Here is a 25140-nt window from a genome sequence, read left to right as displayed (position 1 = left end):
ACTATTTGCATGATGTGGATGGACCACAAAGCTACTTATCCCCCTGATGGCACTAGAGCTTTCAAAAAGTCTTTAGTCCTCTCATTCAAGGACTTTGGAATGACTTTGGTGGTCAGTCTCCTTACTGAAATGATAGACCCAAGCAGGCCCTGTTGCACAGCACAGTGAATAATTGCTGTCACCTGTTACTTGGCCATGAGTCCCTGGGCCCAGAGATCCTGTTTATCTGCCACTGTCAAAGTATGCTTATCAGGAATCTGCTTTGTGCAGTGAGGTCTTCTCTCCTGCTTGGAAAAGTTGTTAATTAAAATGGAAATAGAGCCGTCAAAAGTGATTTATTGAGTTCCATGGTTATCTTTGGACTATCTACCTATCCTAGATGTCATTATCACAGGGGAAGGAGGGGTCCTAGTGTGGGCACCATCCAGAGACCATTCATTACCTGGCAGAGGAGGAGGTGGTATTTGCAGATAATGCAATCCTGAATCTTAAATAGGACGGGCTTGAAGGAAAATTACCTTCCCGGTTTCCATGAGGCATCTGATTTGAGGTAAAGCCTCAGGCACGGCAGGCCTAACGAATTTATTAAGAGCTCATAAGATTTCTGACAAGTTGCAGCTTTTAAAACCCCTAGTGCCAGTGTACATATATTTCTTCACAGTGTGCAGTTGGGCTGTTTATCCTGAAATCCAAGTGATTTTAGTTTGATTTAGTAATTCAATTTAATGCCTGCATGATTCATTTTCTCAAAAGAAAATTCATTTTAGTTGTTTAGATCTGTAGCTTGCTTTCATCTTCATTTTCTCTTCTTACATGTTTTTTTGTTCTATCCACTGTAAATTTTCATTTTTCCACAGCCTCTATTTTCTTGTTGTCTTTAGCTCCCTATAATCAGTGTGTAAAGACTAGTGAAGCTTTTCATTTTCTTTTTCAGATATTGTACACATTTGCTTGGTATGTTCACAGGTTCTTTTCTTGGTTCAGTTGTACTATCGTTTACATTTGCTCAGTGGCTTACTTCTACTTATGCCCTGAACTATAGTTGTTCAGGATCCAATTTACTTCTTTCTTCTTCTTGAATGCTTTGATTATCAAAACTCCTTGCCTTTACTTGCTGTTGCAGCCCTATCTACTATTGCTTGTAAAAGAAGCCTTTTTTTTTTCTTTTCCATTGTAGCTTATTAGAAGATATTGAATATAGTTCCCTATGTTATACAGTAAATATTGTTTATCTATTTTATATATAGTAGTGTGTATCTGTTAATCCCAAACTCCTAATTTATCCCTCCCTCCCTTCCCCTTTGGTAACCATAAGTTTGTTTTCTATGTCTGTGAGTCTGTTTCTGTTTTGTAAGTAAGTTCATTTGCACTATTTTTAATTTTTATTTATTTTCAAAAAAATTTTAAAATTGGGTTATAGTTGCTTTACAATGTTGTGTTAGTTTCTGCTGTACAGCAAAGTGAATCACTATACGTATACATATATCCACTCTTTTTTGATTTCCTTCCCATTTAGGTCACCAAAGAGCACGGAGGAGAGTTCCCTGTGCTATATATAGCAGGCTCTCATTAGTTATCTATTTTATACAAAGTAGTGTATATATGTCAATCCCAATCTCCCAATTCATCCCACCCCACCTCGTCCTTGGTGTCCACATGTTTGTTCTCTATGTCTGTGTCTCTATTTCTGCTTTGAAAATAGTTCATCTGTACCATTTTTCTAGATTACACATACATGTGTTAATATATGATATTTGTTTTTCTCTTTCTGACTTACTTCACTCTGTATGACAGACTCTAGGTACACCCACATCTCTACAAATGACCCAATTTCATTCATTCCTTTTTAAGGCTGAGTAATATTCCATTGTATATATGTACCACAACTTCTTCATCCATTCATCTGTCGATGGACATTTAAGTTGCTTCCATGTCCTGGCTATTGTAAATAGTGCTGCAATGAAAATTGGGGTAATGTGTCTTTTTGAATTATGGTTTTCTCAGAGTATATGCCCAGTAGCGGGATTGCTGGGTCATATGGTATTTCCATTTTTAGTTTTTTAAGGAACCCCCATACTGTTCTCCATAGTGGCTGTATCAATTTACATTCCCATCATCAGTGCAAGAGGGTGCGCTTTTCTCCACACCCTCTCCAGCATTTATTTTTTGTAGATTTTTTGATGATGGCCATTCTGACCGGTGTGAGGTGATACCTGATTGTAGGTTTGATTTGCATTTCTCTAATAATTAGCGATGTTGACCATCTTTTCATGTGCCTCTTGGCCATCTGTACGTCTTCTTTGGAGAAATGTCTATTTAGATCTTCTGCCCAATTTTTGATTGGGTTGTTTGTTTTTTTGATATACAGCTCCATTAGCTGTTTGTATATTTTGGAGATTAATCCCTTGTCATTTGCTTCATTTGCAAATATTTTCTCCCATTCTGAGGGTTGTCTTTTGGTCTTCTTTATGGTTTCTTTTGTTGTGCAAAAGCCTTTAAGTTTAATTAGGTCCCATTTGTTTATTTTTATTTTTATTTTCATTACTCTAGGAGGTGGGTCAAAAAAGAAAAGATCTTGCTGTGATTTATGTCAAAGAGTGTTCTTCCTATGTTTTCCTCTAAGAGTTTTATAGTGTCTGGGCTTACATTTAGGTCTGTAATCCATTTTGAGTTTATTTTTGTGTATGGTGTTGGAGAGTGTTCTAATTTCATTCTTTTACATGTAGCTGTCCAGTTTTCCCAGCAGCGCTTATTGAAGAGACTGTCTTTTCTCCATTGTATGTTCTTGTTTCCTTTGTCATAGATTAGGTGAGCGTAGGTGCATGGGTTTATCTCTGGGCTTTCTAGCCTATTCTATTGATCTATATTTCTGTTTTTGCACCAGTACCATATTGTCTTGATTACTATAGCTTTGTAGCATAGTCTGAAATCAGGGAGCCTGATTCCTCCAGCTCTGTTTTTCTTTCTCAAGATTGCTTTGGCTATTCAGGGCCTTTTGTGTTTCCATACAAATTGTAAATTTTTTTTTTTTTCTAATTCTGTGAAAAAAGCCATTGGTAATTTGATAGGGATTGCATTGAATCTGTAGATCACTTTGGGTAGTGTAGTCATTTTCACAATATTGACTCTTCTAATCAAGAACATGATATATCTCTCCATCTGTTTGCATCCTCTTTGATTTCTTTCATTAGTATCTTATAGTTTCTATGTACAGGTCTTTTGCCTCCTTAGGTAGGTTTATTCCTAGATATTTTATTCTTTTTGTTGCAATGGTAAATGAGATTGTTTCCTTAATTTCTCTTTCTGATCTTTTGTTGTTTGTGTATAGTAATGCAAGAGATTTCTGTGCATTAATTTTGTATCCTACCACTTTACCACATTCATTGATTAGCTCTAGTAGTTTTCTGGAGTCATCTTTAGGATTTTTTATGTATAATATCATGTCATCTGCAAAGAGTGACCGTTTTACTTCTTCTTTTCCAATTTGGATTCCTTTTATTTCTTTTCCTTCTCTGATTGCTATGGCTAGGACTTCCAAAACTATGTTGAATAATATTGGCAAGAGTGGGCATCCTTGTCTTGTTCCTGGTTTTAGAGGACATGCCCTCAATTTTTCACCACTGAGAATGACATTTTCTGTGGGTTTGTTGTATCTGGCCTTTATTATGTTGAGGTAGGTTCCCTCTATGCCCACTTTCTGGAGAGTCTTTATCATAAAGTGGTGTTGAATTTTGTCAAAAGCTTTTTCTGCATCTATTGAGATGATCATATGGTTTTTATTCTTCAGTTTGTTAATATGGTGTATCACATTGATTGATTTGTGTATATTGAAGAATCCTTGCATCCCTGGGATAAATCCCACTTGATCATGGTGTATGATCCTTTTAATGTGTTGTTGGATTTCGTTTGCTAGTATTTTGTTGAGGATTTTTGAGTGTATCCTCATCAGTGATATTTGTTTGTAATTTTCTTTTTTGTGATATCTTTGTTTGGTTTTCATATCAGGGTGATGGTGGCCTCATAGAATGAGCTTGGGAGTGTTCCTTCCTCTGCAATTTTTTAGAAGATTTTGAGAAGGATGGGTGTTAGCTCTTATGTAAATGTTTGATAGAATTCACCTGTGAAACCATCTGGTCCTGGAGTTTTGTTTGTTGGAAAATTTTAAATCATGGTTTCAACTTCATTGCTTGTGATTGGTCTGTTTGTATTTTCTATTTCTTCCTGGCTCAGTCTTGGAAGTTTATACCTTTCTAAGAATTTGTCCATTTCTTCCAGGTTGCCCATTTTATTGACATAGAGTTGCTTGTAGTAATCTCTTATGATGCTTTGTTTTTCTGCAGTGTCCATTGTAACTTTTCCTTTTTCATTTCTAATTTTATTGATTTGAGTCCTCTCCCTCTTTTTCTTGATGAGTCTGACTAAAGGTTTATCAATTTTGTTTATCTTCTCAGAAAACCAGATTTTAGTTTTGTTGATCTTTGCTATTGTTTTCTTTGTTTCTATTTCATTTATTTCTGCTCTGATCATTATGATTTCATTCCTTCTACTAACTTTGGGTTTTGTTTGTTCTTCTTTCTCTAGTTCCTTTATGTGTAAGGTTAGATTGTTTATTTGAGAATTTTCTTGTTTCTTGAGGTAGGATTTTATTGCTATAAAGTTCCCTCTTAGAACTGCTTTTGCTGCATCCCATAGGTTTTGGATCGTCATGTTTTCATTGTCATTTGTCTCTAGGTATTTTTTGATTTCCTCTTTGATTTCTTCAGTGATCTCTTGGTTATTTAGTAGTGTACTGTTTAGCCTCTATGTGTTTGTGTTTTTTCCAGTTTTATTTTCCTGTAATTGATTTCTAATCTCACAGCATTGTGGTCAGAAAAGAAGCTTGATATGATTTCAATTTTCTTAAATTTACTGAGGCCTCATTTGTGACCCAAGGTGTGATCTATCCTGAAGAATGTTCCATGTGCACTTGAGAAGAAAGTGTATTCTGCTGCTTTCAGATGGAATGTCCTATAACTATCAATTAAGTCTATCTGGTCTATTGTGTCATTTAAAGCTTGTGTTTCCTTATTTATTTTCTGTCTGGATGATCTGTCCATTGGTGTAAGTAGGGTGTTAAAGTCTCCCACTATTATTGTGTTACTGTCGATTTCCCATTTTATGGCTATTAGCAATTGCCTTATGTATTGAGGTCCTCCTATATTGTATGCATAAATATTTATAATTGTTATGTTTTCTTCTTGGATTGATCCCTTGATCATTATGTAGTGTCCTTCCTTGTCTCTTGTGACAGTCTTTATTTTAGAGTCTATTTTATCTGATATGAGTATTGTTACTTCAGCTTTCTTTTGATTTCTATTTGCATGGAATATCTTTTTCTATCCCCTCCCTTTCTGTTTGTATGTGTCCCTAGGTCTAAAGTGGGTCTTTTGTAGGCACTATATATACAGGTCTTGTTTTTGTATCCATGCAGCCAGTCTGTGTCTTTTGGTTGGAGCATTTAATCCATTCACATTTAAGGTAATTATTGATATGTATGTTCCTATGATCATTTTCTTAATTGCTTTGGGTTTGTTTTTGTAGATCTTTTTCTTCTCTTGTGTTTCTTGCCTAGAGAAGTTCCTTTAGCATTTGTTGTAAAGCTGGTTTGGTGGTGCTGAATTCTCTTAGCCTTTGCTAGCCTGTAAAGCTTTTGATTTCTCCATTGGATCTGAATTAGAGCCTTGCTGGGTAGAGTATTCTCGGTTGTAGGTTTTTCCCTTTCATCACTTTAATATATCTTGTTACTCCCTTCTGGCCTGCAGAGTTTCTGCTGAAAAATCTGCTGATAACCTTATGGGGATTCCCCTGTATGTTATTTTTTTGCCTTTACCTTGCTGCTTTTAATATTTTTTCTTTGAATTTAATTTTTGTTAGTTTGATTAATATGTGTCTTGGCATGTTTCTCCTTGGGTTTATCCTGTATGGGACTCTCTGGGCTTCCTGAACTTGGGTGGCTATTTCCTTTCCCATGTTAGGGAAGTTTTTGACTATAATCTCTTTAAATATTTTCTCAGGCCCTTTCTCTTTCTCTGGGACCCCTATAATTCAAATGTTGGTGCATTTAATGTTGTCCCAGAAGTCTCTTAGACTGTCCTCATTTCTTTTCATTCTTTTTTCTTTATTCTGCTCCTTGGCAGTTATTTCCACCATTCTATCTTCCTAGCTCTCTTATTCATTCTTCTGCCTCAGTTTTTCTGGTGTTGATTCCTTCTGGTGTATTTTTAACTTCAGTTATTGTCTTGTTCATCACTGTTTGTTTGTTCTTTAGCTCTTCTAGGTCTTTGTTAAACATTTCTTGTATTTTCTCAATACATGCCTCCATTCTTTTTTGAGATTTTGGATCATCTTTACCTTGCTTTTGAACCTTGCTTGTTCATCTGTAACATATTTTTTTTGTTGTCTTTTTTTTTGGATGGGTGGCGCTGTGTTCCTCTCTTACTGGTTGTTTGGCCTGAAATGTCCAGCACTGGAGTTTGCAGGCAGTTGGGTGGAGCTCGGTTTTGGTGCTGAGATGAGGACCTCTGGGAGAGCTCACATCAATTAATATTCCCTGGGGCCTGAAGTTCTCTGTTAGTCCAGTGGCTTGGACTTTGTGCTCCCACCACAGGAGCTCAGGCCTGACCCCTGGCTTGGGAACCAAGATCTCACAATACATGCAACACAGCAAAGAAAATAAAAAAAGGGCACAACAATAAAGAGCAGAACAATAACAAGGAATAAAAAATAAAATAAAATTAGAAAAATGAAAACTATATTAGAAAAAATAAAACAAAACAATAATATCAAAGCAAAACAGAACCACAACAGCAAAAAAATAAAATTAAATTAAATAATAAAATAAATAAAAAACAAAATTAAAAGATTAGAATAAAAAAATAAGCAAAAAGAAAATAAAAAATAAAAGTTCCCTGGTACCTCTGCTATCAGTGTTCTTGCCCCCACGGTGAGCTACACCCTATTCCCACCTCCCAAAAGGCCCTCCAAGACCTCAGTGTAGGTCTCTGGGCCTGCTGTGTTAGCCCCATCTTTGCCATCTCACCAGCATCTGCTCCTGAAGGTGGCCTAGAGCACACATACCTGCACAGGCCAGCTGGGGTGCAGGCCTCCACAGGCATGCCTGCAGGGGCTGGTGCAGTTGGAGGAGGCCTTGGAGGCGCGTGGCATTCATCCCTCCTTGACCCACATGGCCAGAGGAGGCCCTGTCTGGGGAAGCACTTGGACTGCAAGGACCCACGTGGCCAGAGGATGCTTTGGCGGAGGTGGGGCTCAGGGCCGGGACCCATGCCATCAGAGGGGGCCCTGGGGTGGGGGGAGGCTCAGGCCTGGGACCTGCACAGCCAGAGGGGGCCTTGGGGGCGGGTTATCAGGCCTGGGACCCATGCAGCCGGAGGAGGTTTTGGGTGGGGGCCCAGTCTGGGACCCACGCAACTGGGAGAGGATTAACGGGAGTGGGGCTCAGGCCTGGGACCCGTGTGGCTGGAGGGGGCCCCTGGGTTGGGGGCTCAGGCCCCAGACCTGCATGGCTGGAGGGGATCCTGGGGACCCAGGCCTGGGACCCCAGCATGCTCACTGGGGCCCACGCAGGTGGGGGAGACCCTGGTTGCATTCCCCTCTGATCTCCAGATCCTCCAAAGGTCCCTCTCTGTCCCTGCTGATGCCCTCTCCGTGAGTGGGAACCTCTCTTCTCCCCAGCCCCCCTTCAGGGGTGCCGGTCCCATCCTGCCTCCACCCTTTCCCCACCTCCTTCCCTCCCACATCCTACCTGGTTGTGTGGGGATTCCTCCCATCCCTTTAGGTGTCCGAGGTCCCCCACCAGTGTCCAGTGTGTACTGTTTTTTAGAATCCATGTATAAGTGATATCATATAATATTGGTTTTTCTCCATCTGACTTACTTCACTTAGTATGATAATCTCTAGGTCCATCCATATTGCTGCAAATGGCATTATTTCATTCTTTTTTATGGCTGAATAATATTCCATTGTATATACCACACATTCTTTATCCATTTGTCTGTTGATGGACACTAAGGTTGCTTCCATGTCTTGGCTGTTATAAATAGTGCTGCTATGAACATTGGGGTGTAGTATCTTTTCAAATTTGAGCTTTTGTCTTTTCCAGCTATATGCCCAGGAGTGGGATTGATGGATTATATGGCAACTCTATTTTTAGTTTTTTAAGGACCGTCCATACTGTTCTCCATAGTGGCTGCACCAACTTAACATTCCCGCCAACAGTGTAGGAAGGTTCCCTTTTCTAAAGGAGTCTTTTTATAGTTGGATGCCATTTACTCATTTATTAATTCAGCAAGTATTTATTAACTTCCTACTATGTGCTTCTTCAGTACAATAATTTGTCAGCGATGATTTGAACATATTTTTATAAGGCCATCAAGCTTGAAGAAGATAAAGTGCAATGCTTTTAGACTCTGCTGCCGAAAGTGTGGTCTCTGGAGTGGTAACATTGGCATCACCTAGGAACTCATTAGAAATGCAGAGGCTTAGGCCCTGCCCATGATGTACTGAACCAGAATCTGCATTGAAACTGTATCCTCAGGTGATTTTCATATATCTTAAAGTTCAAGAAGACTGTGCAGTGGTGTATAAAAATGTTAAGGATGCATTAGTAGATTTTAATTATTTGCAAATTATTGCTAACATGTACAAATACAGATTACAGACTGAGTTTTATTACCTCAGTGATGAAAAGAAGCTCTCCTTCAAAATCAGAGAGACATATTGCAGGGGCTTTAAGCCAAGCTCACTTTTTTGATTTGTCGGTAGTTTGACAAATCATTTTTGAAACATCTCTCTGTATGATATAGGCAGGAATGAGACATAGATCCTGGTTTCAGGGAACCTACATTTTATCAGGAGAGACAACCAATTACTCAATTATTAAAAATTATTTTGAGGACGTAAAAGGAATGAAGTTCTGACACATGCTACAACATGGATGAACCTTGAAACCATTGTGCTTAGTGAAAGAAACCAGTAACAAAAAACCACATTTTATATGATTCCATTCATATGAAAAGTCCAGAATAGGGAAAGTCTATAGAGACAGAAAGTCATTTAGTGTTAGCTTAGGGCTAGAGTAAGGGTATTTAGGAGGGGGTCCAGGGATGGATAGGGCAGTGATAGATAAAGGGTATGTGTTTCTTTTGGAGATGACAAAAATGTTCTATGATTGGCTGTGGTGATGGTTGTACATATCTATGAATATACTAAAAACCATTGAATTCTACCCTTTAAATGTGTGAATTTTATGGTATGTGAATTATATTGATTAAAATGTTAACGATTATTTTGGGGAGGACTAGGAGAAAGAGTATTGGATTCTATGAGTGTGTATAGTGGGGGCTTTAGTCCTGGACACTAAAGGCTTCTTTGATTGGGTGTCTCTTTAGCGGAGCTTTGAGGAGTGGGTGGAAATCACCTGGGCAAGGGCAGGGGGATTCAGAGCATACCAGGTAGAAGGAACAGCATTGCCTGGGGACTATGGTAGGAAGGTTCCACAACAAATGAAGACCTGAAAACCTAGTGTGATGGAGCACAGGGGCCAAGGGGAGGAGAGTGTCACGGGTGAGGCTGGCGAGATGTTGGGGCCCAGGTCATAAGGGGTCTGCAGGATGTAAAGGTCTTTACACTAAAACAATAGAAAATTACTGAAGAGCTTTAATAATGAACAGGTGTGATTTTTAAAAAATTTTTGATCACTCTTAATTTCGGGTAGAGAATGGATTGGGTAGGGACCAAGAATGGTAATGGAAGACCTTTATAGATTATTGTATAGTCCAGTGTTTGGACGGATGTGGTCACAGTGGAGGAGAATAATAGATGTTTCAGGACATGTTTTGAATGTAGAGTCAACACTTACTGATGGAGCGGAACTGGGTAAAGAAAAGGCTGAATCAAGGATGGCTCTTGGGTTTCTGACTTGTACATCTCCATCAGTTCAGTGTTGGACATGTTTAGTTTGAGAGAACTGTGGTCACACACATGGAGATGCTGAAGAGCTGTATTTAAAGGACTAGAACTCAAATGAGTGTTCTGGGCAGATGATGAAATTGAAGCGTTGTTAGCATGTGAGTGGTAGTTAAAATCATGGGTGAAGATGAAATGGCTTCAATAGAGAACATAACATGAAAAGAGACTGAAGACCAAACCTCTAAGGAATGCCAGCACCGAAAGGTTGCATGGAAGAGGATGAGTCAGCTTAGGAGACTGACAGGGGTATTCAGAGAAGTAGGAGGGAAACCAAAAGTATGGTTCAGTGAAATCAGAAGAAGAGAATGTATCATGAAGTAAGGAGTAGGAGCTCTGTTGAATGATGATCAGAGGTTACATACAATGATGATGGAAATGTTTATTGGCTTTAGCAAACAAGGAGGCTCTTTGTGACTTTATCAAGAGCATTTTCAATGGAGTGATGGGGCGGTAAACCAGATCGGAGCAGATTAAGGAGGGAGTGAGAAGTGAGGAATTAGAAAGAGTGTGGAAACTCATTTGAACTGTTTAGCTGCAACAGGGTGGAGAGAGAAAGGACTGTGGCTGGAAGGGAAAAAAAATGGGTTCAAGTCAGCATTTTAAAGGACTTAAGCATGTTTAAACACTGATGAGAAGAGTCTAGTAAAAAGGGGAAATTTTTATAGGGAAAGAAGTGATGCTTTAATGATGTATTTTGATGCTTAATCAGATATTTCATATTCTGTAAATATTTACTGAGCTTTCACTTTGTGCCAGGCATTATACTGGAACTACGGTTATAGCAAAGACAAGGAGTTTCTGCCCATTGGTTACTTCCCATGATGCCTCCTAGTGGCTAAAGTTCCTTAAGACCAGGTTCTCAGTCTTCACTCTGCTTTACCAGTATCTAGATAATGCCTGTCATACCAAAGATGTCAATAAATTTTGCTGAAATGTGTTATTAAACCCACTGTCAGTAGGTGTGATTTTGGGGTGATTGTTTCAATAATGGTGGCATATGTATTATACTTAGTAGTAATTACCAGTGGTAGGCAATGGTAAGGATTAGGTTTAGTAAGTACCTACCACTCACTAATGCCAAAAGAATTTCCCTCCATAGCTACCAACCCCTTAGAATGTCCCACAAGTGACTCCTTTTTGTCCCTCCCCTCCCCTCTCCATCTAGTCTCCCCATTCCATTGAGTCTACCTGTACCTATGGTAGATGTCAAGTCCATCCTATTCACTCAGGCCCCATGGCCATTGTTTTAAACCTTCACTATTTCTCACCTGTGTTGATCTAACAGTCACCTAACCCATCTGACTTACCCTCTTCCAAGTCATCATCCTACACTGTTCCCAGAGAATGTTCTTAAGGCAAGTGGGTGTAACTCCCAGGTGAAAAGACTTCAGGATACACTTCAACCCTTTGTCATGCCCTCCTTGCCTGAATCTATCCAGCCTCACCACCAGCTTCCCCTACACCCCACATTCACTCATACCAAAATACCTGTCCACGTACACTGTCTTCTCTGGCTTTGTTTATTTGTTTTTGTTCTAGTTCTAAGACTTGATTCAAGCATCACTGCACTTCCTCTCCTGGAAACCTTCCCTCTACATGTCCAGACTGAGTCGGTTGCTTCCTTTCCTCTCTGCTCCTATAGGGCCGTGTCCATACTTCCTAATGCATCCTGCCCTCTTTAGTATAATTGCTGTTTCTCAATTTCCCACACAGTGTAGAATTTGCTTGAGTTCCTCATAAATTTTGATTGAACAGTTCAATATTCAAGTAGATGAAAAATCTACTTACAATCACCTAAGCCTAGAACCTTACTCTTTCCTATGTAAACACAAAATAATTTGTGCACTGATTTAATATGCTCTGAATTACCCAGGAATACAACTACCATGTAAGTTGAGGGAAGGTGATACTTTGTTGTCTCTGTAACTGTATCGTTCTGCAAAATACATCACTGATGGCAGCATTGCTTGCTAAATCACGTCACCAATTCAGGAGCCCTGTATCAGTCTGCATTTGTAGCTGGCCTGTGCACGCTGACTTTGTGTGGGTGTGTGTGCACATGAATATACACTGATTTAGCCCTTATTTTAAAATGTCAAATATGAAGCATTCAGGTGCAACATTTATGCTGATTCTCTGTGTGTATACCTTTTTGTAGCCCTTATTTCAAATTATAAAATATATACAAAGGCATATTGAATGGTGTCTTATTTCTCATAATTCCATACTTGCTCATTAGGTGGTGGGGGAGGGATAAATTAGGAATTTGGGAGTAACATATACACACTACTATATATGAAATAGATAATCAACAAGGACTTACTGTATAGCACAGGGAACTCTACTCAATATTCTGTAATAACCCATATGGAAAAAGAATCTGAAACATTATATATATATATATATATATATATATATATATATATATATATATATATATACACACACACACATATATATGTATAACTGAATTACTTTGCTGTACACCTGAAACCAACACAACATTGTAAATCAACTATACTTCAATAAAAAATTTGTGCACATATTTCCCTCATTATGTGTCCTTGTATAGTCATACCTGAATCACTATATATTGAAATATGTGCTTTTTTATTATAAATCACTTTCCTTTTATTTTTTCCTTTATATCACAGATAGGAGATTTATATTGATTTTACAAAAGATAGAAAGGATATATATTACAAAATGTTTACTATGAAAGGAGGGCATGGATCTAAAAGGGGAAGAACATCGGTATTTAGTGTCCACTTTTTATAGCAGACACATAGGGTCTTATTTTGTTACATCGACTTTTCTAAAATAGATACATTAATAAAATACTTTTTAAACATCTGTGATATATTTCTTCTTGTTTTAGCTTCAGGGGTATGATAATCATCGTTTTGTAAATGGTGAAAGAGGGAAAGGGAGACTCAGTGAATGGATGAAAGGCACTCGCCCACTTGGGAAGCCCTGGCAGGGGCTTCAGCCGATTGAAAAGTTGTGTTCTGTCCTTTGTCGGGCCCTGGTCTGGGCACTGAGGCATCTGGGTTTAGTCATACATACACCAGGACCATCTGCTTGACTTTGGGCACGTTCTTAGAGTTGACTGAGCCTCATTTTCTACAAATCTAAAATAAAAGGGATAGATTTGATTATTTTGATGTTTTTCACATTTGTTCCAATAACTGTGTCCCAGGAAGAATACTATGAAACACAGATGCATTTAAAACTATCCTGTTTACTAGGAAGAATTTTAGTACCAGAAAATTTGAATGTATAATGTGAACTTGACCATGAGAAAGGAAAACTCCCAAACCAAGAATGGTCAGGTGCTTTTCCTATTAACAGTTGTTCACTTTTTCTGCCAACCACTGGGGTTTGCTGGCTGAAATGGTTAGGGAAAATATTGCAAAAGAAAAGATTAAAATTGAGAAAATTCTTTTTATTAACTTATTTTGTTTTCTGAAAGTTGGGAAACAGCATGTGGTTCTGTCTTGGTAGTGGGAGATAGAAAGAGAATTGAAAGTCTGATTATTAAGGTTGTTTTTACTATTCAGAGTTTTTTTTGGTGCAGGTCCTCCTAGTCTAGGACATTATTTTTCTTTAGGCCGTGGTAGAGTTGTTAGATATAGAGAATACAAATACAGGACACCCAGTTAAATTTGAATTTCAGATAAACAAGTCATTTTTTGAAGTGTAAGTATGTTCCAAATATTATGTGGAGCAATGTGATTTCTAAAACGTTAATGTTAGCAGTCTGCTAATGTTTGAGGGTTTTTCTTGTCTGAGGTCCAAAAAACATCACAAAGTTCCAGCCTTGAAGCAGCTCACAGGGGCCACAGTTGCTATGAGGGAGTTAAGTCCAGCAACCGTTGATAAGAACAGAGTGCTTTGGCTTGACTGTAAATAGTTACCTAGTTTAGCTAAGAAAGTCTGGGAAGGGCTACTCATCTTGAGCATCAAACTGTCAAAAATCTGCTCACAGTTACACCAGGGAGTCCACAGTGTAAATGGGAAAGAATGACTCTTGAGTCCCCACCCCGCTGACGAGTCACGCACTCTGGACTGTCATGAGGGTCTGAAGGCGGTGGCTTCCGACAGAGGCCGCCCAGGCAAGTGGGTAAATATGGTAATAAACCTGCCCCCGGGGGCTGGATGGGCAGTGCAGAAGGGATGGACAGATGGAGTCCGGGTGGACAGGGAAGGAGTGTGTTGGTTTTGGCCTTGGAGTGTAAAAAACATCTGGGAAATAAAATGAATGAAGCTGACTGCAAATGTGAACCTTTGCCAAGATTGTGTAAGAAGGTGCAGCGAGGAACTGGAGCAGATACTGCCTTTCCTCTTCTTGGCCTCCAGCTTTGAGATTTAAAAAAACAACAGAGAAATCACAGTGTTACACATGGGAACTCTGGCCAGATTTATAAACGTTTATTAAGTTTGATCTTCCCCAGTTCCCCTGTGTGGTAAGTTGGTTGCTCTGGAAGTGGGTGGAGCTACCGTGTGATCTGAGAGCATGGGACGCGCAGAGCCTTCAATCAGCGTCTGTCTGGAGATGTCAGAGACGTCGTCTCTAGAGCTGGGAACAAGGAGGAATTCGAGGATCAGATGGCAGGAACGGGGAACAATAGTAAGAGGACTCAGTGTGAGGACAAAATCGGAAGGGAGACTATTTCCTCATGGGTGGGGAACAGCACCAGAGGCCTGAAGGAAAAGAGAAGATGCCGGGTTAACACAGCCTCCCTGGCCAGCCAGCTGCTCACGACCACGTGCGGAACTGGGAGGGCAGCCCTGACCCTCTGACTACTTATCCCAGCGGGAAATAGAAAACCCGGCAGCGGGCAGCGACACTGCCTCCTCCCCGTGGTCACAGTCCTCTGTGTTTGCAGTGTGGACCCTCCTTCCAGGCTCCAGGTCTCCGGATCCCTTCTCCTCCTGTGTCCTGTGGGTGTTCCCCAAACCCCACGGAGCTAGTCCTGACTGTCTTAGTGAGCACCCCCTTCCTGCTTGTCCTTCTGCTTGCATCTCATTTCTGCAGCATCAGCCTTCCAACATTTTTGATTAAATATACCTGTGAACAAAAATTGTCGAGTACTCGTCTCCAACATACATTTATTTCCTTATAAACTATATATAAGAATTATGTATATATATAATTATGTATATAAGTATATAATTATGTAAAAACATATGGAATTATAAACAAATCTACATAAAACCAGAAATATATATATTATATAAATATTTATAAATAAATTATAAAAAATTTAAATTGATAAATAACAATTTTATTATTTATAATTTATAAATAAATTATAAATAAATACATAAAATATAAAATATATATAAGATAAAGTGTTTAGATATCGAAATAAAAAATGGAAGAGGTCAAAAAATTATTAAAATAAATGTATGTTTTTTTCCCACAATTCCATCTGTCCTCTTGGCCAAATCTTGGAGTACATCTGTGTGGTTGGGAGACCCCTGCTGGACAGGAGTGCACCTGGGCCTGAATCTGATCTGGTCTCATAGTCACAGCCTCCCTCACAGCCTCCCTCAGCTCCTGACTGGCTCTCCTTTCTGTAGTGCAGGGCCTGGAGCTCAGCACCCAATATCCAGGGTCAGAATGACTTGAGAATCTTTAGCTAAAAGCACTGACTTTCTGGCTTTCCCTCAGTACAGGAGTAAGTGATAAATACCTGAGTAATCTCATGCTGCCTCTGCTTGCTTCTCTGAGCAAGGAGGGATTCTGGCGCATGCCCCAATCAAGGGTAGCTCTGGGAGGGGGAATACCTCCAAGTGATAATGTGGTGACACCCCCAGAGGTCAGGAACCCTTGGGAAGTGGGAGAGGCTGGGTCTCTGAGAAACCTGAAGATATTGAAAATGAGGAAGAAGTTAGGAAGTTCTGTTACAAATGGGTCATGGGCTGCAATCAAATGTATATGCAATGAAATCTATGCATATATCAGAACAACTTATGAAATGTGTCATCAGTATTTAAGAGAAAAGATTAGAAATAAATCCTGCTAAATGATAGAAAATACCCTCAAATTAATGGTGAATTCCTGAAAATACTGTTTATCTTTATGCTTAGTTTCCTCATCTACTAATTTGCAGATAATATGGCTTCATTAGGACCTCACGGTTCTCACTAGGATAATTCAGTGATAAGGCATTTAGTGAAAGAAAATAGCCATTTGTTAGGCAACTGAACAGCTGCTAAAGCTTGTTGGAGACAAAGCACAGGGGACAAGCATTTTGCCACACCCACATGAGCTCATGTGGGAACTGTGGACCCAGCCTCACTCTGTTGGCAGCTGTTGGGAAAGGGCTCCCACTGCAGAACTGCTGCCTTCCCAATGGCGTGACCGCTGTGGCAGGTTCAGATCTTTCTAAACCACCCTCTTTTGTCCATCCACTCTTGCTTTTCCCCATCATCCATCATATCTCATTCAGGAAAGAGGTGAGTAGGGTCTCACTTCCCTTCACTTCTCTATCTTGAATACCTAAATTAATTTTTAAGCATTTATGTAAGAAAAGGCCTATCCCCCATCTTGATAAGTATTAATGTCCTAGTACTTTCAAAGCACAGTTTTAGGCAGGAAATGGGGAGATTGTGTTTGGATGGCAGTCCAATGACAGTTGGTGATAAATTTTTGTTTTGAGTAGGGAAACAAGTGTACAGTGATGTCAGAGATACTTCTTGAATTACTGCCTAATTTTTTGGCAGGTATCATACTTCCCTTGGCAAGAAAAGGTTGTTTAGGGATGCCTTTTTGTCTTCATTCTGTATTACACTCTCTGGGATTTTTTTGCTTTGCTTCTGCTAATGTTAGAAGCTCAACTCCAGGAAAATAATGTACGGGGTTAAGCATTTTGTATTTTTATTGGGTTTAAAGAAATGCTGTATTCAGGCTGAGTTAACACTTTGTTCTAAACTTTGAAAAAATGATTTAATAACTGACAGTGCTTTGGAATCATCTCTTAAACACGTAGCAATGTTACTCTGAATTGGAATATATATATAGTTTATTTATTCAACAAATATTCATTGACTGCCTCCTTTCTGTCTGGCACTGTTCTAGAAGCTGAGGGTAATAATTGTGAACAAGACAATGGAGCTTATTCTTATTTTTTCGGTGGGGGGAAGAGTACAAAACTCAGTAAATAAACAAATTAATAAGATTACTTCAGATATTAAGTGTGGAAAAGAAAAATAAAGCAGAGGTATTTATCAGGGTCTCAGCAAGAAACAGAGATGTACTAAAATTATAACTGAGAAAAGTTTAATAAAAGTTCTATTTATAAAGATATGGGCAGGAGATGAGTAAGGAAACCTCAGAAATTAATACAGTGCTTTAAGGCTGGGAACAGAGGCAAACCCTGAATTGGAGGACCCAGTTCCCTGAAGGATGGAGAGGACCAGGTGGAGAGGGCCGCTGTACAGAGGCTCTGACCTTCAGTGTGGGCCTCAGCCAGCCCTTAGGTCTCTCTGGGGATGGAACTGAGGAAGTAAGTTGTCCACCTCACGGGCTCCCCACTGGCCTAACCCACTGGAAGTCACGTGGCGAGGGAGCTGGATGATGTAGTCCATACAGGTCAGCCTTCCAGGGAACAGAGCAGGGGGGAAAAACGTGGACAGTGTGGGTCTCGAGGATCAGGGAAGACATCCAGAGCCAGAGGGAAATGGAACATTATATACAATGGTTGGTGATCTCAAATGTCATATTGATTCTGCCTCAAAGGCACTTACAGTTTATTTGAAATGATCCAAAGTAAGTTTATGAAAACATAACTAGCAACATAAAACTGGTTATCGGTAATAAAAGTCTTATACACTATAACACTTATATTTGAGAAGAGGAAGGGATTGCTTCTACTTTGGAAGATGAAACACTGCATGGAGTGAGGGTAATTGCATTTGAGCTTAAGGAATGAGTAGAGTGTTCATTGTTGGGAAAGAAGAAGTGAACATTCCAGGACTATAAAACGTCATGGGCCAAAGTGCAGAGATAAGACATGTTTTAGGAACAATTTGGCTAAAGTGATTGGATGATTCTACAATCCTTTTAGACTCATAGACTTGTACTTAAAATAAACCTACTTCCTTCTCAACTTCCACTCAGTGTAGAAATCGCATTGGTAGGTACTAGCTTGCTGCCTTTCTCCCTCCCTCTCTTCCTTTCCCTTTCCCTTCCCCCTTCCTCCTTACCTGTGTGCCTTTTGACAAGCATTTATTGAGCATCTACAGTTTATACACAGTTGTAATAAGGCCCTGTATTGAACAAGACCGTGTTCTTACTCAGGGAGCTCAGTTTCAATTTTATCATTCCAGATGGTTCCAGTGATTCAGCAGGATCCTAATAGTAATAGCTAACATGTATTGAACATTTTTATATACCAGACACTGTCCTTATTTTCAGAGGACTTGGTTTGTCTTATGAGGAATGCATTAAAGATTTAGGAGAAGGGATTATTGAAATGATCTTCCACATTTTGGCCCTACAAAGGTGTGTTGGACTGTTTTAAAAGAAGCATCCATTTGCTGAAATATTAAATTGACTGACAACCTAGTGCATATCAAGTGTGCCTAAGATTTTAAATTTAACTAGTGCAAGAGGAAGCTCTTTTCATTGACAGACCCATACAGATTGAATTTGGGCCCCAAGTGAGTTCCTTCCTCTCCATGGCAGCATTGCCCCTGCTTCCCCCCTTTCTGGGATTCCAGATCTCAATTCACAGGCAGCCAGGCAGGTGGAAACTTCATGCAGCGACGCGAAGGCAGGGAGCTGCAAGAGGCAGCAGGCCTGGGGAGGGAAGCACCCCCAGGCTCCGCTCCAGGGCAGGCTGAGATCTAAGGAGGGTGGAGCATGGTTTCTTTCCAGCGGAGGGAAGGGAGCTGACTTCCTTCTCTGTACTCAGAGAGATGTTCCTTTAGAGGCTTGCTGTGGTTTCTCTTCACTTCCAGTGTTGACAAGACAGAATTCATTTGGAAAAGGAGAGCTCCATGATTCAAAATGAGCTATTTTGTGCTTTTAAAAACAACTCTTTAGAAACTGAATTTTCCTTATAACTCTTAAGTCTTCTCTTTTTAACCTTAGGCTCGTTTAAAGAAATGAAGTTGTGTACAAAAATGGTGATGGCCTATATATTAGGAAAGGCCAGTATATTGCATTTTCCCTGCCCAACATATATGAATTGTAAATTGGTCTCCTATGGAAGTTTTTCCTCAAGAAACCTGGATAGAGTTTTAGTGCTAGTCTTATTAAATTTGTTCATTAAACATAGCTCAGGCACCGTAGTAATATTTAAACTGGAGTAATCATTGGGTTGCAAATGAGATATTATTATTATTATTATTTTGTTAGAACAACTCAGCAAAATATAATTCTGGTTTATTGTTGGACAACATTGTTTCACACATACATCAAACAGGCCAAAAAAATAAATAAGTAAACAACAACTTCATAGACAAAAAAAGAAAAAAAAGTAACCTTTTATCTTTGGCTTTTTTAACCTTCTCATACAAATCAACTACTTATGGTACAGCTAAGTATATACACAAAAAGTGTTATGGGAATGCTCGGAATAAGATTGTTTTGTTGTTGTTGTTTTTGCTTTTTTTACAAGTTTTTTTTTCTCCTTTGAGATTATAATGAACATGGTCACACCACAAGTAAAGTCAGAAGTAGGACAGAGAACGCTCCGAAGGCTGGTTTGGTCATCTGAGATCATTAAAAATGGCTGACCCCCTAACAATATGTACAAAAATATAAAATGTAAATAAAAAATACAAACAAATTTTCCTTTTTAAAGTACTTTAAGAAAAAAAGCAGGGCCTTGGAAGTTTTGGTTCTTTTTTTCTCCCGTGTTGCAAATTCGCGTTGTGGTTTTGGTTGGGTGGTGGAGAGCGCGTGTGGCGCTGCCCTAAGTGGGCGGGCGGGCAGGCGGGACTCTCTACTCGAAGGTGACCACGTTTAGATTCTGAGACGGGAAGTGGAGGGTGAATAGGTCACGGTGGCCTTTTAAGTTTAACTTTTCCTTTTTTGCTGTCCAGTCCTCCTTATCGGTCTTCCGCTTCTCGGTGTCAACATCGTCATTCTCATCATATTCAGCTGCCTGCTTGTCTGGAGCTGCCTCAGTGTCATCATCTTCATCTCCATCCTCTTCCTCACCATCACCTTCCTCCTCCTCCTCCTCCTCCGCCCTTCCTCCTCTTCTTCATCTACCTCAGTGTCGGCCTCCTGCTCTCCATTTGCCTCGTTAGCATTTCCATGAGCAGGTGCCTATCTTCCATTCTCCGCCTCCTCCACAACTTCCTTCTCTTTTAAGTCCTTGGTGGTGATTTCGGAGCTGGGGTCTACGGCCGCGTCTGACATGATGGGGCCTGCCGGTGATCCGACGCAGCGGATCAAAAAGAAAGCAGGAGTTCGACGACTCTGGCGATCAAGATGCCGGAGTCCACGGTGGAGGCGGCGGAGGCGCGCGGGGAGCCGGACAAGGGAACAATGCAAAGATGGCTTTTCAGAGCAGCCAGTCCAAGTGAGATATTATTAATGTGGTTTTAAAGAATGTGTTTCACACATTAAAGGAGTGTTTTAAATTTGCATTTTTACCACTAAAATCCTGCAATCTAGGTATTTGAGAAGTTACTCTTAAGGTTATATGAGTGTTAACTTTCTCATCTTTCAACTTGCTTGCCAAGATTAATTCCAGATCAAATCCATATGGAGTGAGAGATACTGTTGAGCAGACCCCAGAGGTCCTGCCTGTGACACGGGTGGTCTGAGGGTGAGAGATGGACTGTACTGGGGGTAGGAGGGAGGAGCAGCAGGCAGGGTCCAGTTTCAGAAACTAGCTTTTGGAAGGAGATGGAGGAGTGACGGGGTCCGGAGGAAGGAGAAAATGCAGGATGTGGTCATGGGGATGCTTGGAGACAGGCTTTTGCCCTGTACCAGCAACAGAAAGTGGTTCTTCTAGGGCCTCTCCTGTGGAGCTTGCAATTAGGCAGCCTTTGCAAGCACTGGTACAGCCAGCTTTCTTCCAGACCCCAGAGAAAGGAAGCATGCACAAAAGACCAGGGGAGAGAGACTCAGTTTGTGCAGAGGATCTCATGGACGTAGACGGGGACTGTCCGTGTCTGTGCTCTTAGCCTCCGACCAAAGCTACCAGGACCTCTCTGCTGGGGTGGACTGTGTTTCTGCTTTAAAATAAGCATGTGGAAGGACAGAGCACTCCTGAGACAATTTTTTTCTTCCAGTTTTATTGAGATATAATTGATGCACAGCACTGTATAAGCTTGAGGTGTACAGCATCTTGATCTGATTTACATACATCGTGAAGTGATTCTCACAGTACATTTAGTGAGCATCCATCATCTCACATAGGTATAAAATTAAAGAAATAGAAAAATTCTTTTTTCTTGTAATGAGAACTCAGGATTTGTTCTCTTAACAACTTTTACATATAGCATTCAGCAGTGGTAATTATATTTATTATGTTGTACATCCCTAGTACTGATGTATCTTATAACTGGAAGTTTGTACTTTTTGACTGCCTTCATCCAGTTCCCCCTCCCCACTGGACTTTTTTTAGCTGCTTGTCAACAAGAAAGAGAGAGAGGTTTTCTGTGTGTATTCAGTTTGGTGTGTCTGCTTGCACTAGGTCCATGCTAGAGGCAGTCGTAGTTCACTTACTGCATAACCTCTGCTTCTCCACACACCTGTGAGGCCTGAGTTTTTGCTCTCGGTGAAGCAGATTGGGGTTGACAGTAAAAAAAAAAAAAAGGAGGAAAACTCAGTAGCCTTCTTGAATCAGATTAACAGAGACCAGATATGAGGTCCTTTTTGAACCAGAAATTAAGGTAGATATGACTCAGCTTCCTAAAGTCAGATCTGTAATAAGTGAGAAAGTTCCCATAGTGGGGAAGGAGGTAAAGAACTCTTGATTCTAAGCAAAAGCCCTTCAGGCCCAGAATTTGGGCAGTTTAGTGTGTATTCTGTCCTCCCCTTATTGTCATAAAGGGGACTTCTGTGACCACTTGTTCTCTGGCTCATACCAGACCCCAGTATGTGTTGGACAGTCTCAGAACTGCCTAGGACTGTGGAGTGGGCACCTCCACTCTTCTGGCAGAGTTTGGTGTCCAGCTGCATTCACAAGGGAAAGGACTAGGTGGACCTGGCATCTTTCTTCTCTTGTGAGAGATGCAGACCCTAGAGGAGAGGAAGATTGGAATCTGATGCTGACTGCTTCCTTTCCAAGACAGCCACTGATCCCTCAGCTCCAGAGGGTGTTAGGAGGAACTTCGGCATGTGCAGTCATGTGTAGTTGGGAAACTGGTGTTGGTGCCCAAACACAAGAGCAAAAGAAAGAAGGAAGGTGGGATCTCTCTGGAAAGTCAGAAGAGATTCCCTGGCCACAAGTAAGTGTAACACAGAACTCCTCAGAGAGAAGACAATGTAGCAGATTTGTCAGGACTCTAAAAAGTCTTCTTGGAGTAAGATGTAATGAGATGAAGGCATTTAGTCATTAACATTCCTGGGCCGGGCTGGTTCTCACAAGAAAAACACTGAGGGCTATCATTTGCACTTCCGACCACAACAGAGTAATCCTCCCACCATAAACAGCTATGGAACAGACAGAATAGACGAGGCAGCTGTTTGCAGGTGTTAGACAACAGGCAGAGCAGAGAAGCACAGGACAGGAGCCCTTGTTTGCTCTGGCTCTTGGGTTCAGGGATCCTTCCTGACTGTGGAGAAGTGAGGGGGAGCCTGAGAAAACAGTGGTCTTGCTGAGCTGAGAGGCAGGAATTGGGGTTTGGCGCTGCTGAACTTTGTGGATAGAGGGGCTGGAGAAGAGGAAGTTGCTCAGAGGGGACCCCAAAATCTGTGTGGGTGTTTATCCGAGGTCTGTGGCCCAGGCCTGGGCTGTGCACATACACCTCCTGTGAGGTGTAACTGGGGAGAGGAAAGCCCATGATGAGAAACCTGAGTTTGCCTAGTGCCAGGAGATGCTGGAGGGAGTTCCACCGCAGAGGTGGGGAAACCCCACTGAACAACATGGACATTCACTTGAGATCACAGAGAGTCCACATCCTAGGAATAAGAACCATTCCCTCAAGAAAGGGCCATACCCTAAGAACACATGCCAACTCTTTAAAGGAAGACAACATAATTCAGGCTCTTTACAATGTGTCATATATAATTCCCAGTGTACAATATAATAAAACTTGCCAAACACCTGAAGGGCCAGAAAATATGACCCAGAGAAATGGACCCAAGATGACCCAGAGGTTAGATTTAGCAGATAAGGGCTAAAGAAACTATTATAACTATGTTTAAGGACTTAAAGGAAGGGTTGGTCTTAATGATGGAACATGTGGGAATGTCAGCAAAAATAAAAATAGAAGCTATAAACATGATCTACATGGAAACTCTAGAAGTGAAAAACAATATCTGAAACAATATCTTAAGTAAAAAGTTCATTCTGATGAATAGAAATAAAAAAGATTTTTAAAAAATGAACAGAGCCTAGAGACCTCTGGGACAATATAATCTATCATACACATAATTGGAGTTCCTGAGGGAGAAGAGAGTGAATGGGGCAACACAAAAATATATATATTTGAAGACATAGGGCTAAAAAGTCCCCAGTTTTGGAGACAAACATCATTGTGCATATCTAAGAATATCAGCAAATCCCAAGCAGGGTAAATAAAAAGAGATATATTATCATCAAACTGCTAGAAACTAAAGATAAGGAGAAAGTCATGAAAGTGGCCAGAGGAGGGAGGGGGAAACACATTATACACCAGGGAACAACAGGTAAACTCTACAGATAATAAGCATAAGAAAGCTGGTGTGACTTTGTCTTTTCAGATGAAGTAAACAAAAACTGTCGCAGATCAAGGAGGACATTTCATGATGATAAATGGACAGTTAAGCATAAAGACATAATCATCCTAAACGTGCATGTATCTAGTAACAGAGTTTCAAAATACCTGAGGCAAAATCTGACAGAACTAAATGAAGAAATAGTAAAATAGGTAAGTCAGAGATTTTAACAGCCCTTCTTAGTAATTGATGGACCAAGCAGAAAAAAAAAAAAAGAGCACATAAGTTTAAACAACTCTCCTCCACTGGACATAGCTGGCATTTATAGACCCTTTATCTAGCAATTGCAGAACATACATTGTTTTCAAGTACACTTGGAGTGTTTAACATCATAGATTGAATACTGGGTCATAAATAAATCTCAACACAATTAGAAGATTGAAAGCATAGAGACTATATGTTCTCTGACCACAGTGAAATTAAGTTAGAAATCAGGGACTTCCCTGGTGGTCCAGTGGTAAAGAATCTGCCTTACGATGCAGGGGACGTGGGTTTGATCCCTGGTCAGGGAACTAAAATCCCACATGCCGCAGGGCAACTAAGCCTGCACGCCCAAACTACTGAATCCGCGCACCTCAGCTAGAGAGCCCGCGTGCCTCAAGCTACAGAGCCCACACACTCTGGAGCCTGCACGCCACAACTAGAGAAGAGAAAACCCACATGCCACAACTAGAGAAAAGCCTGTGTGCTGCAACTAGAGAGAAGCCCGTGCACTGCAACAAAAGATCCCTCATGCCTTAACGAGGATCCTGCGTGCTGCAGCTAAGACCCAACATAGCCAAAAATAAATAAAATAAATAAATAATAAATAAATCTTAAAAAAAAAGAAATCAATAACAAAAGTATTTCTAGGGAAAAAAAACCCCAAATATTTGAAATTAAGTAACACTCTTCTAAATAATCCATAAATCAATGAAGAAATTGAAAAAAATTAGAAAATATTTTGAACTGAATGATGATAAAAATACAACATTAAAATTTGTGGGTTGCAGTTAAAGCAGTTATTAGAGGGAAATGTTTCCATAACTATTAAAGAAGAAAGGTATAAGGTAGAGCAAAGTAGTACATAGAAGAAGGAAGTTACAATATAAAGAGAAAAGCAGAATTTCATAAAGTAGAACATAAATATTAGAGAAAATTACCAAATGAAAGAATTGAAAAGATTAATAAAAATTATCCCCTAGCAAGAGTAATCAAGAAAAAAAGAATTATCAATAATA

The 25140-nt window shown here is 40.1% G+C and overlaps 1 protein-coding gene and 1 pseudogene across 1 annotated transcript in view; one reads left to right on the top strand and one right to left on the bottom strand.

Moving 5' to 3' along the window:
- DCHS2 (dachsous cadherin-related 2) overlaps window positions 1-25140 on the top strand; it is a 298713-nt gene that overhangs the window by 85209 nt on the left and 188364 nt on the right. The gene's annotated exons all lie outside the window — the stretch shown is intronic.
- Window positions 19951-20407, bottom strand: LOC137763639 (prothymosin alpha-like; annotated as a pseudogene).

Source organism: Eschrichtius robustus, chromosome 4, assembly GCF_028021215.1.
Source record: "Eschrichtius robustus isolate mEscRob2 chromosome 4, mEscRob2.pri, whole genome shotgun sequence".
Lineage (NCBI taxonomy): Eukaryota > Metazoa > Chordata > Mammalia > Artiodactyla > Eschrichtiidae > Eschrichtius > Eschrichtius robustus.
Note: the sequence above shows the minus strand (reverse complement) of the source record. Positions and strands in the feature narration are given on the sequence as shown.